General features: G+C 37.0%; 1 protein-coding gene across 6 annotated transcripts in view; it reads right to left on the bottom strand.

Annotated features, from left to right (window-relative positions):
* Positions 1-15,888, bottom strand: part of tcf4 (transcription factor 4) — a 326,144-nt gene that overhangs the window by 175,878 nt on the left and 134,378 nt on the right. The gene's annotated exons all lie outside the window — the stretch shown is intronic.

The raw sequence follows: 15,888 nt of genomic DNA, 5'->3' as shown, positions 1-15,888 counted from the left end.
ATGACTGACGATTTCATATGTTCCTGTTTAAATGTTGCTCAGAGGTATCTTTGTTCCTTCCTCCCCTTTCATTTGTCAGTCGGATTTGTCTTCCATGTACAAAACATTTTTGCAAAGCTGTCATAGAAAATAACGTCTATTGGTGAAGAGAGCTTTCTACAACCTAAAAGCATGACAGACTATTCAAAAGTATAGTCTTCTCAGAAACCTGACTGTACTGAATGAAGCTTTTGTGGAAGGAGATTCCAAATGGTATTGACTGTTAGTTTGTGTGTACATTAAGAATTTGGACACTAAAATAAAGCAGCAGAAAGCATATACTGATAAGTCTGGAAACCACAAAGCCACCGCATAATATCTCCATATCATATATGTCACTGACAAGCAAGCAAAAACCAATTCCCTAGAAACTGATCAAACATTGTAACAAAGAAGTGGAAACAATATTTGCACAGTGTTAAAGAAATTTGGGTTTGGCCCAATTTTCTGCACTTGGATTAAGATCTTATACCTAAAGCTGCTGTCCTCACTTATAATATTACCTCCAACTACTTCCCTCCCACATGAGGGACAAGACAAGGCTGATGTTTGTTTTCCTTTTTATCTGATTTGTCCATCAAGCCTCCTCCGACAGCCCTGCATTCCAATGAAGATCCAAAAGATGTCGCTCTATGCAGATGATTTGCTCCTTTATATTAAAACCCTGAGAACTACCAGCTATGTATGAACAGTGTTAGAACTGCCCAGAACAATCTATAACCACCCTAGCGACACCTCAAAGTACCTAGAGGCCTGCTGTTGAGCACCACAGCAGTAGCAAACAATATGGCAAACTCTCTGAAGGTTGACAAATATATACTGTCTCAATATACCGTTACATCACCCAACCCTAGACTGGTGACATCCTAGCAGCATATTAATGTTCATGAGGGTGTTTTAAAACACCCTTGTGGCTGCATAGCAACCATCTAGCAATGCCTTGAGGCTGAATTATACTTACACTTGGAGTTTTGGCTGAAGTTTTGGCACGCATTCTGCATCTGCAGGGGTTGTGCAACTTGTGTGGAGTCTGAAGCTGTTCAGACCCTCTAAACAGTGCATACCACTGATACTTTTGAGAGCTGAGAATAAGCTTGAACAACCACTTATCTTTTAGGGGTGTAAAACAAAAGCTTTATCATGATACAATATTATATCGACTGACTGGGCAACAATACAATATTTGGTGATTTCATAAAGTCTGCCACGATAAAACTTGATTTCATATGTGAGTTTAACACAATCAGTCACATTTATGTCAACTCATAAAAAGCAACTAAACTATGATCAAACAATTTTATAACTGAACTCTTTCATGATATCGATGACACAGACATGCCACTGGAATTTCAAAATAAATGCTTATCGTAAAGATGATGATATAGATCAAAATTTTCACTTTGCTTTAATAATATTGGATCTATATACCGATCCAGATCAATGAATCGTCACACCACTATTATCAATGCCCTGATTTAAAAACCACCATTAAAAAGCTCAGCAATGTACAAGAACCATAGATGATCTCAGTTTTTCTTTGATTTAACATACATATGTTAACTATAGTTTTGTGTCTGCTTCTCCTCTGTTTAGAGCTCTCTCCTTTATAATGTGCAGGTGTCTTAAGCCCTAACTCGCATCTGACGCACATTTTATGGATGTGAGAAAAGAGAGCAGAGACATCCTCACCTACCCGACTGTCTTTACACAACATCTTTGGTCAAACATGTTTAAACATGTGTTTGATTGAAATCAGACATCAGAGCTCTCAAAACGCAGGCCAAGGATTGATCAGTACATGACAAGAAGGTGAAGCCTCTTTGGCAGGTAACCCACCATCATTTTAATACACAAACCGAGCGTGTCTGGCTGTGAAAAAGGTGTCTGATGAATTTCGAAGATGCACCGACCGGTGCGGCGTGTAGACAACAAAGCTAATTTCCTCTCCAGCTTTCTGAACAGGCTTTCCTCTCCTCGGAGCTGCGGGACCACTTCGAGCCTATTTTTACCACACAGACCTTCTTCTTGGATAAAACCTTAAATCTTCAGCCAGTCTAAATATCAAACCACGGTTAGTGTGTAATTACATTCTGCGGTCGGTGCAGCCGTATGAGATGAAATGGAGGGGTTTTATAGCGAGCGTGTGTGGAGGAAAATGAAGCGTGTACGTGGTGAAGGGTTTGAATCAGGCGTGTATAGACCAGTGCTGAATACACGCCAACATGGTAGTCGATGCAGAAGAGGTTGATAATTACAGGCGTACAGAATGGGAATATGGTCGACTGTGTGTGTGTGTGTGTGTGTGTGTCAGAGAATGTGTGTGTGTGTTTTTGTGTGTGACCGATACAGCGGCCTCGGCTTCAGCTACGACTGATGCCAGCTGGACCGGTTTGGCACATATACAAAGACTCCCACACACACACACACCACAACACACACACACACACACACACACACACACACACAAAGTATTGGAAAACACTGGCACAGATGCACACACACACACTCACAGACGTGTAAATGTGTACAATCTACATACTGTATATATAGCCCCGTGTACACACACTGACACACACATGCAAATGTACTTTTGCATGGTACCGAAATATATCCATACACAGGGGCACATGCATTTAAAAATACTACTTGAGGACCACACACACACGCACACACACACACTCAAACAAAGATCCGTTTTGATTTAACATCACATACACCTCTGCAAAATCCATCAACCTGCAACGAATCCAAAAATCTTTCAATGGTTGTAAAACTACATTAAGATGCACAATTTCTGCTTAAAATTCTGAACACAAATGTTAGAAAAACATATCATATTCCAAATGAATTATTGTATAATTTTCAAGCCTAGAACCCTAAAAAGTGTTAAATATTTTTTATAAAGCAGAAATTTTTAGATCTCTGGCAACTAAATTTAAATTTATCCAGTGTCAAAAATTATATTGTAAAGAAAGATCAGGCTGTGTTTTATATGTAATAGAAAATAAAGAGTTTTTAAAGGATTATTACTTGTAATAAATGTTTTTTTTAATTATTTAGGTCGATGTTGTCATTTTAGTTTTATCAATTCATTATTCTCTATCTCACACTTATTAAATATAATTTAAAATGTTATGTATGGAAAATGGGGCCTCATACAATCAGTGGTGTGATCTGTTACTAACTTCATTAACCCAAAAATTCATTCGTTCAAACAGACAAAAATAAACTACACAAAATTATACAGTATGATTTAACATTAATTTACTTTTCACTTTAGCACAATTTAATTTTTTACTGGTAATGAACAGTAGATCTACATCAAATCAGCAGCATGAGCGACTATTAACTTTAATATTCATTAAATCTTTAATTTATTCATTTATTTACTAATTCACTTAATTATGTCTTAAAATACCTTAAAGGTCCATTAATTTCTTCCAGTATTGCAGCAAAATAAAACAAGAAAGCAGAATAAATCCAGCTGCCTGAGCAAAGACAAACATAACAAATAAAACGTCTGTTTCAGTTTGTGTTGTGTTGTGCGCAGAGGGCAGAAATGCAAAAGAAAAGAAAAGAAAAGAAAGGAAAAAGTCTTTGGGGCCTGACAGGATGAGAAACTTGCATGAAAAGCTTCTGCATCTGTAAGAGAGCTCTCCACTTCAGTCCTGACAAAAATAACGTTCACATTCACAGCACCGATCAGCGCCTCAGTCCAGTGTTCTCACTGCTTACGTCTCGTCGCAGATCCAGGACCTTAAAGTGGAGGAGGGCCAACACTGGCACCAGTTCTGTTTCTTCTGCCATGGCAGCCCTAAATAGAAAACCCACTGAGCTCTCTATGTGTCTATGAAACAACACAATATATGGACAATATAGAAGACAATAACAACTATGCATCCATCTCTCCATCAATCTATCTACTGATCATGGACACACATTTTTAATATGTTGGCAACCACATCAGTAAATGCTGCTGCATGCTCGTTCAAGAGAAAAGGAAAAAAAGAAAAGGAAAAAAAATTACATCATCTCCACTCTCCATAAATGACAGCACAAAAAAGCCAAAAGACAAATTTAAGCAACATTTATATTTTGCTTTCTGTCATTATTGTACAGTTTTATGTTGAACTGAATCATTTATGACATTACATTTATTTATTTGATACCTTTATCCAAAGCGACTTACAGTAAGTGCTTTCAACAATGAGGATACAAGACAAAAATTGCAAGAATCATGTAAGGAAGTCAGCTTCATCAAATATACTGAACTGCTTCTAATGCCACATTTAGATTTACTGCAACAAAAAATAGAAAATAAATATACTCAGCCGTCTCAAAGAAGTCACACACTAGGCTAAAATATATTATTAATTATAAAAAATAAAATAAAATCACAGACAGTGTTCGTTCACACTCTGACCTCTACTTGAGGAAAAACATTTATAGTCAATGTATTGTCATGTCTATGTAAAATACACTGATTATTTTGTGTTATGTGTTATGTTTCATGTGTTCTCTGATATTTTATTTACTTTTTAATAAAAAACACGTTTTATAGAATTATATCTGACATATGAAAAATGAGTAAATTGTGTAAATTAAAGGATTTTGTAAAAATAAAAAGGAATGCATGAAAAATAAACCACACAACCTATTACTGTTACTGTGATTTTTAAAATTGTTGTGAAAATACCAAAATGTATCGATTAAGATATGATCTGCTACAAACACAGATTCTAGATTGAGGATCTCACAATTGTACAACCCCTGTTCTTTACTTTTGTCCAAACATGGCGACCTTTTCACCTCCAGCATCTCTGCAGGCCGAGCTCATGTATTACACACACAAACAAAAATCCCTGGTATTTTAATTAGAAAAAAAAAAGAAAAAAAAAAAAGCCAGGCAGGGACGGAGCAACGCAGGATGGGAAGGGTCAGCCTCAAGATCACACACCCTGTCACACTACACCATGAATGGACACACACACACACACACACACACACACACACACACACACACACACACACACACACACACACACACACACACACACACAGGAAAGCTTCTCATTTCACTGCCTCTAAATGGAAAATACATTTCGATAAAAAAGAGCAGAGTTTATTTAATACACAATTGCCTGAATAAAAATCATTAATTCCTTTTTTTAAAAGTGGATTACTGCTTTTAAAAAAAGCCTTTCACATTTAGTGGGTACTAAATTTCTTCTCAATCATGCCTGCATAATTCAATTTTCTATTTTTCAACAGTTTTGTTCAGATAACCCACTGACCTTTGCGCAACATTTTCACCCATTTAAAGCACAAAACCTCTACACATACAAAGGGAAGGGAACAGAGGATGCAGTGAAAGAGCTCAACAGCAGCAGAGTTCACCCAGAAAAATCAAATTAAATTTACAATTATGAAATACATTCAGCAGTCCAGCTGACAAACCACATCGCTGCTGCAGTGTTTCCTTTTTTATTCCACAGTCTGTTTCATACACCGTGTTCTCTGATGCTATCGGATGACTTTGGATCGAATCCCAGCAGAACCTCCTCTATCTCGTCTGCGCTCTACAAAATAAAAGCACTTCAGTGAACCTTTGTGGTTCCTTCAGTTTGTGCAGAACCTAACAGCCCCTTTAAGAAATGGTTCATTTGATCTGACAAAGCTTCTAGGACCTTATTTTAAAGTTTTAAGACATGTAGGATGCCTTCATGAAACTCTGTATAAAGAGAAACTCCTACAGACGAAGGTGTGAACATGGACTCATTCACTGAAACCACTACTTGAAAGGTTAACCATGTTCAGTGCCTTCAGGAACCTTTGGTATTTGGGAGTTCTTACAAAACTGAAGGTTCTCAAACCACAACAGTGTGTCAAGGAACACTTAAAAAAATGAATCCTCTACTCTAGGAAGGTAGTTTGAAAAACAATTCAGCGATTTCTGGTGACATTTTCTAAAAAAAAAAAAAAAAAATTCAGCAATCCTCAAAAGACAGAAATTCATCATTTGGAAACCCTACTTGAAAGGTTGACCATGACAGTGCTTCCAGGAAACTTTGGAATTTGGGTTTTTTTATGCAGCAGATTTCATGAAAGGTTCTCAAAACAACAATGCTTCAAGTAAGACTGAAAACACAGGAATCCTTCACAGGTTTGTTGGAAAGCACAAGTCCTTTTCTAGCAACTTCCAGCAATCCTAAGAACAGGCTTTAGAGTTTGGCTTGTCTCTAGAAGCTGCAAGCAATGGTTGTTCAGGTGTTTCTTTCTGCAGCTACTTCATAAAAGACTAATGAACCCTACTGATTCTTGAAAAACATTATTTTGATCAGATCCAGTAACTTGTGTCTGAAACCTTCTTAAAAGATTTGTAGAAAAACCACACTTAAAAAGTTCCCAACCCTGACACTGATTTGAGGAATCTTTGACTTTGAGGGTTTTTTAGGAAACAGCCTTCACTACAGCTTCTCAGACAACCAACGTGCCTTCAGGAACACCCAAAACACCAGGTTCCACATCTTCAGAGAGCTCCCTGAAATGGTCACAAGTCTTTCTCGAACCTTGACTGTTTCTCAAGACTCAACTGGATGCCCCACAGTCTTTTCTGGATTGTCGAGGAACCTGCTGGGTTGTTTGTCCATCTCATCAACCCTCAAAAGACCCCTTTAAAAACTGTTTTTAACGAGGTTGATTTGATTTGACGATACTTCCAGGAACTTATGACGGGGTTTTGACATCTCAAAAGTAAAAACAGAGCCTCTGAATCCTGAGAACATTCTTAGAAAACCCTACTTTGAAGGGTTTTCAAGCTCTAATGATGCTTCCAAGAACCTTTGATAATCCTTCACAAGCTCTTCACGAGTTCTTATAAGGCTTCTTCACAAGAGGGTAGGAGTTCTTTAACCTCGGGCGACTTGTAGAAAAACACCTTTCGTGTACCCTTGAGAGCTGATTGGCCAAGCTTCTGCTAATCACTAATATTAAAACAGTGGCTTACCCTGGCATGTTCTTTGTGCGAACATTTGTGAGGGCTAAAAGATCCTGGAGGTGTTCTCAGATTGAACACAAATCAAATGTTAAATGACGCAACTGCATTTAACATAATTAGAAAGACGCAAAGATGTTTGCTGGTGGCACAACATGCAAATGACAACATGCAAAATCTACTTACATCTTAGGTAACTTTTCAGCTGTCAAACATAAGGATTTTTATCATTTCCTTTATTTAAAATCATTGTTAGGAGAAGTGTTTAAGGATCTGGGCTGATGGTGCAAAATTTTAGGAAACCACTTATTTTTGACATAAAAACATGTGCTGGTTGTCATCTTACATGGCATAACCATGACATCATGGGTTTAAATCAGACACAGGCTCATTGCTTCTTCCACCCAGCCCTGTCTGTTTCTATTCTATCCTTTTATCTCAACTATCAGCTGTCACACGAAGGCAAAAAAAGACCCAAAATAATCTAACAACAAAAACTGGACTGTCTCAACCCTCAAAAGAACTCCTCAAAAGAAGGTTTTGTAACCCTGGCTCTACTCCCGCCAGCTCCTGAGTCTCTGCGAGGAACCCTGCAGTGACATTTTTTCCTGGACGACGAACATAAACAGGCTCATTGGCTGCGAGGAGGACCCCCAGACGAAGCGCCACTCGTTAGAGTGTGCTGGCTGCAGAGGTACAAAAGGTGGAGGAGGGGAGGTCAGCCCACTCCGCTGTCTAAAGCCCATAGAGAAGTCGGTGAGCCAGGAGGACCAAATCCCTGCTAATCCACAATGCAGAGGGACAGAGAGGAAACACAAATAAGCTCCATTACAAGCTGAGAGCGAACGGGGACCACAACGCTCCGCTGGACTATTGGCTGTTCCTTAAGAGGCCCATAACCAAACTCTTATTAACCCAGCCCTAAATCCTGATCCTGAAGCAATCCTCAACATAAACAACTCCTGTTTTCAAGACTAAAATCTGGCAGCTTTGGCAGTAAATAAGACACTGACCTTACTGAGATCATAAGATGCTACAAGAATTGTGTCCATGTCATATTAAAGTTCATATCTGAACACTCTCAGCAGGTATAAACTGGAATTTAAATGTAGACTGTGTTTAAGGAGGTCAGAATAACTTCATGGGTTGATAAAAAAAAAAAACTCAAACCATGACCAAACAGGTTTTACAGCTTTATACAACAAAAGATTACAATGGGTCGCATTCCCCTTTAAATTTCACAATCACTGCTACATCACTAAAATGAACTATAAAAGCTAAAATTTTAAAATTAAAACCAGACAAAAATAATAACTCAAAGTCCAACAGGACTTCAAACAACATGCACTTTGAGTTAAGAGTCCAAAATCAAGACTGAACTTTCCCCCCTCAAATCATCCAAAAATTAGTTTGGAACTCTTCCTCACTTTAGTGAATTTATCACCATTTCACATGTGAGAAATTAACATATGGTCAAATGTGATTTTCACATATTTAATATGTGAAATGTAAAACATACATTCTATACATCTTACCACGTTACAGCCTTTCACACACAGCTACATGGGATTTATCACATGTGAAACTCTCATCTCAAATGTGATGAAAACATAAGCGTGCATAGGTTTCTGGGTTTTTTTTTTGTTCTTTTTTAAATCTAAAACCAGTGGTATCGGCAAATATGTTGTACAACATCTGTGTAAATATGAAACTGTTTTTTAATCAGAGCATAATGCAGATTGTTTTTAATTATTAGCTTTATATGCAGCATTCTGTTTATATTTGATTAATAGATACATTTTTTTTTACCCTTTTTGCTTTTTTATAGTTCTTTATAATTATTAAAAATACTGGTGAAAGCTCACTGTCTCAGTTACCCGATGTAATTTTGCGCAATAAAGGTTACTGTTATTGTAAAAAATTCTACCTCAATTACATATCTTTATCACAAGTGTTCCTAATTGTTTTGTAATGTATATTTTATACTGTATAAAGAATATTTGTTGGTATATCAATATGAGAAAATCCCTAATATCGGCATCGTCTTCAAAAATCCAGCATTGGTCAGACCCTGATAAATAAATACCAAGTTTTAAGACTTGTTTCAGGACCATTTAAGGATATTTTTGGTTTTATTTTTCGTTCATTTTTCCCCATAAACCTGAACTCCATTCTGATATTAAAATGAAATTCATACCAACATTATAAAACAATGACAATGATTTCTCTCAGGAGGATTTCACAATGATTTTCTTTCAAAATTATTATTTTTCAGTCCTCGTGAGGACATCCTTACACATATATTTTGGATTTGGCAGATAAATTGATCAAGCGCTACTTTCTAGTTTATGAAAAATCTCTTACTTCATAAAAAAACAATAATATAATACAAACCAATCTTACTAGCTGGATAAGGCTTGTTGTTTTATCTTGCTCATATAAAATTGAAATATGAAAGATACATGTTTTGTATCACTGCACAAGTAAAACAAGGACCACTTAGTCTTCAGTTGTCCCTCCTCATGGATTCAACCCCAAAACCTGAAGCTATTTCTAATCTCAAGATTTAAATTTGGGCTAAACTCCACTCAGCATTAACCCAAATGCTAACCTAACCCTAATTTTAAAAATAAATGTACTTATTTATGTTCCTGTGAAGCCATTTAATTCTTGTTTGGTATGAGAACAATAAAGAAACTCACACACACACACACACACATACACTCACACACGCTCACACGACCCTTTGAACCACTTTTTCTTTCTGTCTGTTTTTGCCCCTGTATTTGACCCTGAATGTGTCCGAAAACACGCAGAACAAACACAAAAACACCTCCAGTTTGGACGGCTTACAAGCTAAAGAAACCTCTCAGTGTCTCACTGCGTTTGGACGAAGGCCAGCCTCAGAAACCAAACGTCTGTCTGTCCCATCAGCATCGCCGTCTCCACAAAAGGGCCGAACGTCACACCGCCAGTTCTTTTAAAAGGTCACAGCTATTATTTTACTTTTTTCTTTTCTGTTTCTAACCAGCACCTTCGCTGACGAGTGTTTTACAGAACAAGGCCGGCACAAGACAGAACACGATACAAGACCAGAGAGAGTAAACACTCACAACGCATGATCCAAAACCAGAGACACGCTTACTGTGTGTGTGTATAAATAGTGGATTTTGTTGGACTCGCCTACACAGCACAAGTCCACAAACCAACATCACTTTGTATTCTGGTCATGTCTGCCTCCTCCAAGCCCACAACCACTCTCAGACCTGGAGTGTTAGTGTTCGAGATGTATTTCTGGGTCTTTTTTGTTCTGTTTTTGTCTTTTCTTCTTTATTAGGATTGGGTCTATTTCCGGTTTTAAAAGACTGTAAATCAGTTTGATTTTACTCGGAATTGACTGCATCTGCATTTGTCATTATAAGACGTTCTGGAAAATGAAAAAGACACAAGAAGCAGCTCTCAGCTATCTCAACCTTTAAGTGCCATTCAACACAGGGGACAAGAAATCAAAAAATAAGCAGCAAAATACAGCTGAAGTCCAGAAAATACATTTTCTGAAACTGACTGGACTGACAAAACCAGACATGGTGCCAATCCTACAAAAAAAAAGAGATAAAAAAGGTCCAGAAATACATTTCAAACACAAACACTACAGGTCTCACTAATGGTTAAAATTATAACCCAAACACAAAAATTACAATTACCAACATAAATGTTCATAAATGTTTACATTACCAAAGTGTAACATTTGCTTTTTCAAACATAGAAGGCATGATGGGAAATGTCGCTGTCTGCAACACATGTAGCAGAGTATGTGTCACAGCTAAGCCGACACTGCTGAGGAGTCAAACGGTGTGGACACTTCCTGTGTCTGTTAGAACTTTGATCTGGCCTGAAAAGTTGGGCCCACAAAGGCCCAAGCCTGACAAAATTCTGTCCGAACCCGACCCGAACCCGACCCGAACCTGTCCCTTATTAGCATATTTCAGCTACCTTTTTCTTAACAAGCTTCCCTCTGTGTACCAGACAGTAGGAGTTGGCAGTAACAGTGACAATACATGGGGGGAATTTGAATTCGCGTGGAAAGAAAAATGAGAAAAAAAAAAAAACCCACACTACTGATAATACTACTACTGCTACTACTAATAATAATAATGATAATAATGATGATGATACAGCCCGAACCTGACGTAAACCCATGATATATGTGACAAATACAGCCCGACCCAAACCCGTCAGGTCCTATCGGGTTCGGCCACAGATCTCAACCTCTAGTATCTGTTTCAAATTAAAAGCCCAAGAAAGCTTCAGTGGACAGGAACAAATGTAATTTCTTAATAAGATTTATTGTGAATTATAGCAGGAATATGTTGTGGAAAACTCATCGACTTGCAACTTCACCCTCATTATGTTCCACCTAGTGGTAAAATTCAATATTAAAAGTCAGGTATTTGACTTAATAAAATAAAATAAAAGATTTTGTCTGGTATAGCTTTTGGTGGTAGGCAGGGCCAAGCCATTTGGCCACACCTTCTAAACAGCAGCCCCTGTGGCACATTTCATCGAAATGCATGGAAATTGACACACGTATCTTGCCCAGACGCGCAAAAAAGTCTCTCAGACCCATTGCCTAAACCCAACAGGAAGTCAGCCATTTTGAATTTTGTGGTCAATTTTGGTGATTTCCACATTGTATTTTAACAAACCCCTCCTACAGAATTCATCAAAACAACTTCAAAATCGTTGTGTACTATCTACACTACTTAAATTCCCTAATAGTGGTAATTATGCGTGGCTCACGATATTTCCTATTTTCTCCACTGGACCAACAGCTGAGAGGTCACTGCGTCATGTTTCCTGCACTAGAGAGGAGGGTTCTCATGAGGGAGAAAACAACAATTCCCTGCTTAAATATATGTCATGTCCATCATGTTAAAGTGAGGACTTTTAACCAGTGCTGTATGACACGTCAGATTCTGTGGCTTGTAGCAGTGCAGTGTTATTGTAGCATGAAATACATTGTGCATGAAGAAGTATATGCAATTTATTTAGTTAATAATTGCTGGATGGTTGGATTTCCACTGTGTTGTTTTTACTCCCCTCGGTGAGGAGTTTTCCTCCGTGGCAAAAGGAGAAATTATAGGGTTTAAAAGCGGCATACAAAGATTCTCTGAGGGATTCAGAGTATTTGAATGTGAGAAGTGGATTCAAATTTCCACTAAAGGTCACCGTCCAAAAATAAATAGATGCTACACTTTCGATAAGACAACTTGACTGGAGGTTGGTGGGTGTATCAAGCTAAGGACAATGTTAGCAGAGACCAGGGTTCACCACCTGTTTCCCATGTGTGGTGAGACTTAAAACACTTTGTTAAACTTCTGAGAAAGTTGGTGGCTTTGGCTGAATATTAGAAAAAGTAAATAAGGAGGTTAGAAGCTTCCTTCCTTCCCTGCAGTGACACGCAGAGAGTGCACCAAGAATCAATCAAACACCCAACAATACAGTAATATCTCCTGATCAATACAAGGCAACAGTTGTCAGGGCAGGCTGGGTATTTTCTTCTTCATTAATTACTTCTTCCATGTTAATGTTTATCTCAATTAGTTTAATAAAGTTTCATTAACTGCAGAACAACACAGTGATTACATCAGCAGCAGCACACAGCAGCGACAGCTACCTCAACATGCACTTCATCTGTTCTGATCAGGGATCAATAGAGGAGAGGAGAAAAGAGAAGAGAACAAATACAAGTTCTACACAGCAGAATCAGCCCAAATTAACACCGTCAGAATTCATTTCAACACTTTTGATGTGTCTATATAGGTCTACACCACGGATTGTCAATTTAATTGTAATTTTTGATTCTTTTTGGGGTCAAGATTTAACATTTCTTAACACTAAATAGTGTTAGTTTTTCTCAGTTTCTGTATATACTGTTGGACATCAACTCTCTCATGTAACTTGTAACAAAGGCTGCACAATTTTGCTAAAATAAAGTCTTATTGCAATTATTTTGACTGAAATTATGATTGCAAAATGTGATGTGATTAGTGGAACTGATTGGTTTTGCATCACAATATTCATGTTCACTAAAAACAAACAAACAAACAAACAAAAAACCTATTAAAATTGTGATTATGTGATATTTATTGAGGTCTGTACCAAACAAACATGTTCATGTTCTTCAATATAATGCTGTTATCTCATACATTTTTTCTTTTTCAAAAATTGCTATTTGGTTCTGCAGTTTGGATATTGCACTAGAGTTGGGCGATATGTTAAGATTTTCCAAACGATCATCCATCAGCGATTGGCGATATCATTGTCCTCACTCCCACCTCCTCCCGTCCTCTCAGGTCTCAGCTGGGAGATGTACGCAAGCGGTGAATTCACTATGTTACACCTGCTGCGTACATTCACTTCGTCCAGTAGACAAAATAAACTCACAAAGTGTCTAAAAATTACGTTCATTTTTTAACAGAGAAATACAACCGTACACCTTCTGAATTCAAGTTTCTCTCTTCTAAGTTTCTCTCCTACTTGTAAGTGTTATCACCATATTAACACTGTAAAGTGTGAATATAGCTTTTCTGAATTACTAAAAATTACATGGAAAAAAGTTTGCTAAGATGAAGAGGTCAAGTTTGGTTAAAACACATTTATTTTAAATGTGCACCACTTTTTTTTTTAATAATAATAAGGAACAATTTATGCTTTCTCACATTTTTAAGGTCAAACAAAATTGAGCTATCAATGCAAAACAGCACGGCATGTTCATTAATTTGCTCGGTTATACAGTAAAAAGCTGCAGTGCTTAATCGGGTAATTGATTATTAATCAATCATTAAATTAATTGCGCACTCTTTTGATAATCGATTAAGTTCGGTTCAGTTCGGGTCATTTTTTTTAGGAAAGAAGTCAGAATTCTCTGATTTCAGCCTCTTAAATGTGAATATTTCCTGGTTTCTTTAGTCCTCAGTGACAGTAAACTGAATATCTTTGGGCTGTGGACACTGATCAACATTTTTCACCATTTTCTGACATTTTGTAGGCAAACAACTATCAATGGATTCATCGAGAAAATAATCGATCAATTAATCGACTGCGATGGTAATCCTTAGTTGCAGCCCTCATACAGTATGCAGCCCACAGCTGAAAACACTGCAAATGTTAGCATTAGCTTGCTGAGCTTAGTCAGTCACAGCGTAACAAACGCTGGCTCACCATTGAAAAAAGAGCAGGTGCCAGAAGAGAAAATTCAATCTCTAAACAGAACATTAAACAGACAGCATCTCATTTCACTCACTTACTGAACAGTGTTATAAACCACAGTCAGCAGGTTCAACGACAGAAACTGTGGCTTCAGTTCAGGAAAGTCTGTGTACAACAGTGGGGGCTGTGTGATATTTTCTAGATTATTTTATGATGTAGAACACAACGTGAAAATCTTTAGTTTGTGTTAACCATAGATCTAATTTCAACCATCTAACCAAAAGTCATTTCAAAAAATCCACTAACTTTGAAATGAGGGAATCGAAAACACAAAAAAGCTGACTCATTCCCGGGTTTTAGGACTCATTCCTGCAGAACTTTATTTACTGTTTCTGTGGCATTAAACCTGGTAGAAATTGTAGAAACTGTAGAGTTTTACCAAACAAAAATATATCAAAAATCATTCTGAAAAAGGTCAAATTCAAGTTAAAGTTTTCTGCACTCGCTTTTTAAGGTCAAGATTAAAAAGACATTATGAGTATTGATATAAACAAAAATAGTAGGTGTCTCCTGGACCACATTTTGTCATGATGGTAAACACTGAGTGACAAGGTGAAAACAACACCAGCCGCGCTCTTGCATATAATAACAGAGTTTGGGAGAAAACAGACAAGAAGAAAGAGAAGTATAGGCTGAAGAAGAGAAGAAAAAGAGACGAGCAGAGAAGGAGAGGAATGAAAATAGAGGATAATGTTTGAGGTGTTAAACTTTGCTGCATAATCATTTGATTTATCAAAGACAACAGAACAAGTAGGAATAATAGAAGAAGTGATAATACATAATGGAAAAAAAAAATCTGAAGATTGCTGCCATCACAGATCCAACAGGTCAAACAAATATAAAATATAACAGCTCATTATTCTGTGGCACATTGTATTACCAAATTTTACTTTTTAATTGGAGGGCAGGGAGCACGGTGAGAAACGGATGTGAGTGGAAATGTGTGTGTGGTTCGTCCACTTCCTGTAACTGACAGGCCATCAAATCTTTTTCTCTTTTTTTCCCTATTTCCATTTCACAATAATCAATTTCATCCATCAGTTTGGCATCTATCACTTCATCCTGACATGTTTCTTTAATTAATTAATTGAATTCTTTCGTCAGTTCAATTTTATCAGTCTATCATGTTTCTTCCTGACAGCATCTTTGACAGTGATTATTTTTATTTATTTATTTAAGTAAAACCAGATTTAGCTGTTTTGGATACTTTATCTAATTTGTATTTATATATATTTTTTATTCTTTATTTATTTTTATTGCTAAAAATTGTTTAATTGACATGTATATAGAACTTTTTTCTAGATAAGATCTAATAAAGATCCATCATCTCCATGGTCAGTACCTAAACAGAACACCGAGGTGTTTTCACATCCAGAATACAAGACAAACTTCAATATTACATTGTTCCAAAAACATTAATCCAATTGTTAAATTCTTCACTGATTTTAAGAGTGTCACATTATCAACTAGTGTTGATAGTAATCATGATATTTTAAAAATTATGTACTGACATCATGTTGATAATACACCCAATATTAATCCATCACCTCTTAAACATACTGTGTGCTTTTAAATCATTTGTC

This window comes from Lutjanus erythropterus, chromosome 20, assembly GCF_056507025.1.
Source record: "Lutjanus erythropterus isolate fLutEry1 chromosome 20, fLutEry1.hap2, whole genome shotgun sequence".
Taxonomy (NCBI): domain Eukaryota; kingdom Metazoa; phylum Chordata; class Actinopteri; order Lutjaniformes; family Lutjanidae; genus Lutjanus; species Lutjanus erythropterus.
The sequence above is the reverse complement of the archived record's forward strand: the minus strand, read 5'-3'. Positions and strand labels throughout refer to the sequence as shown.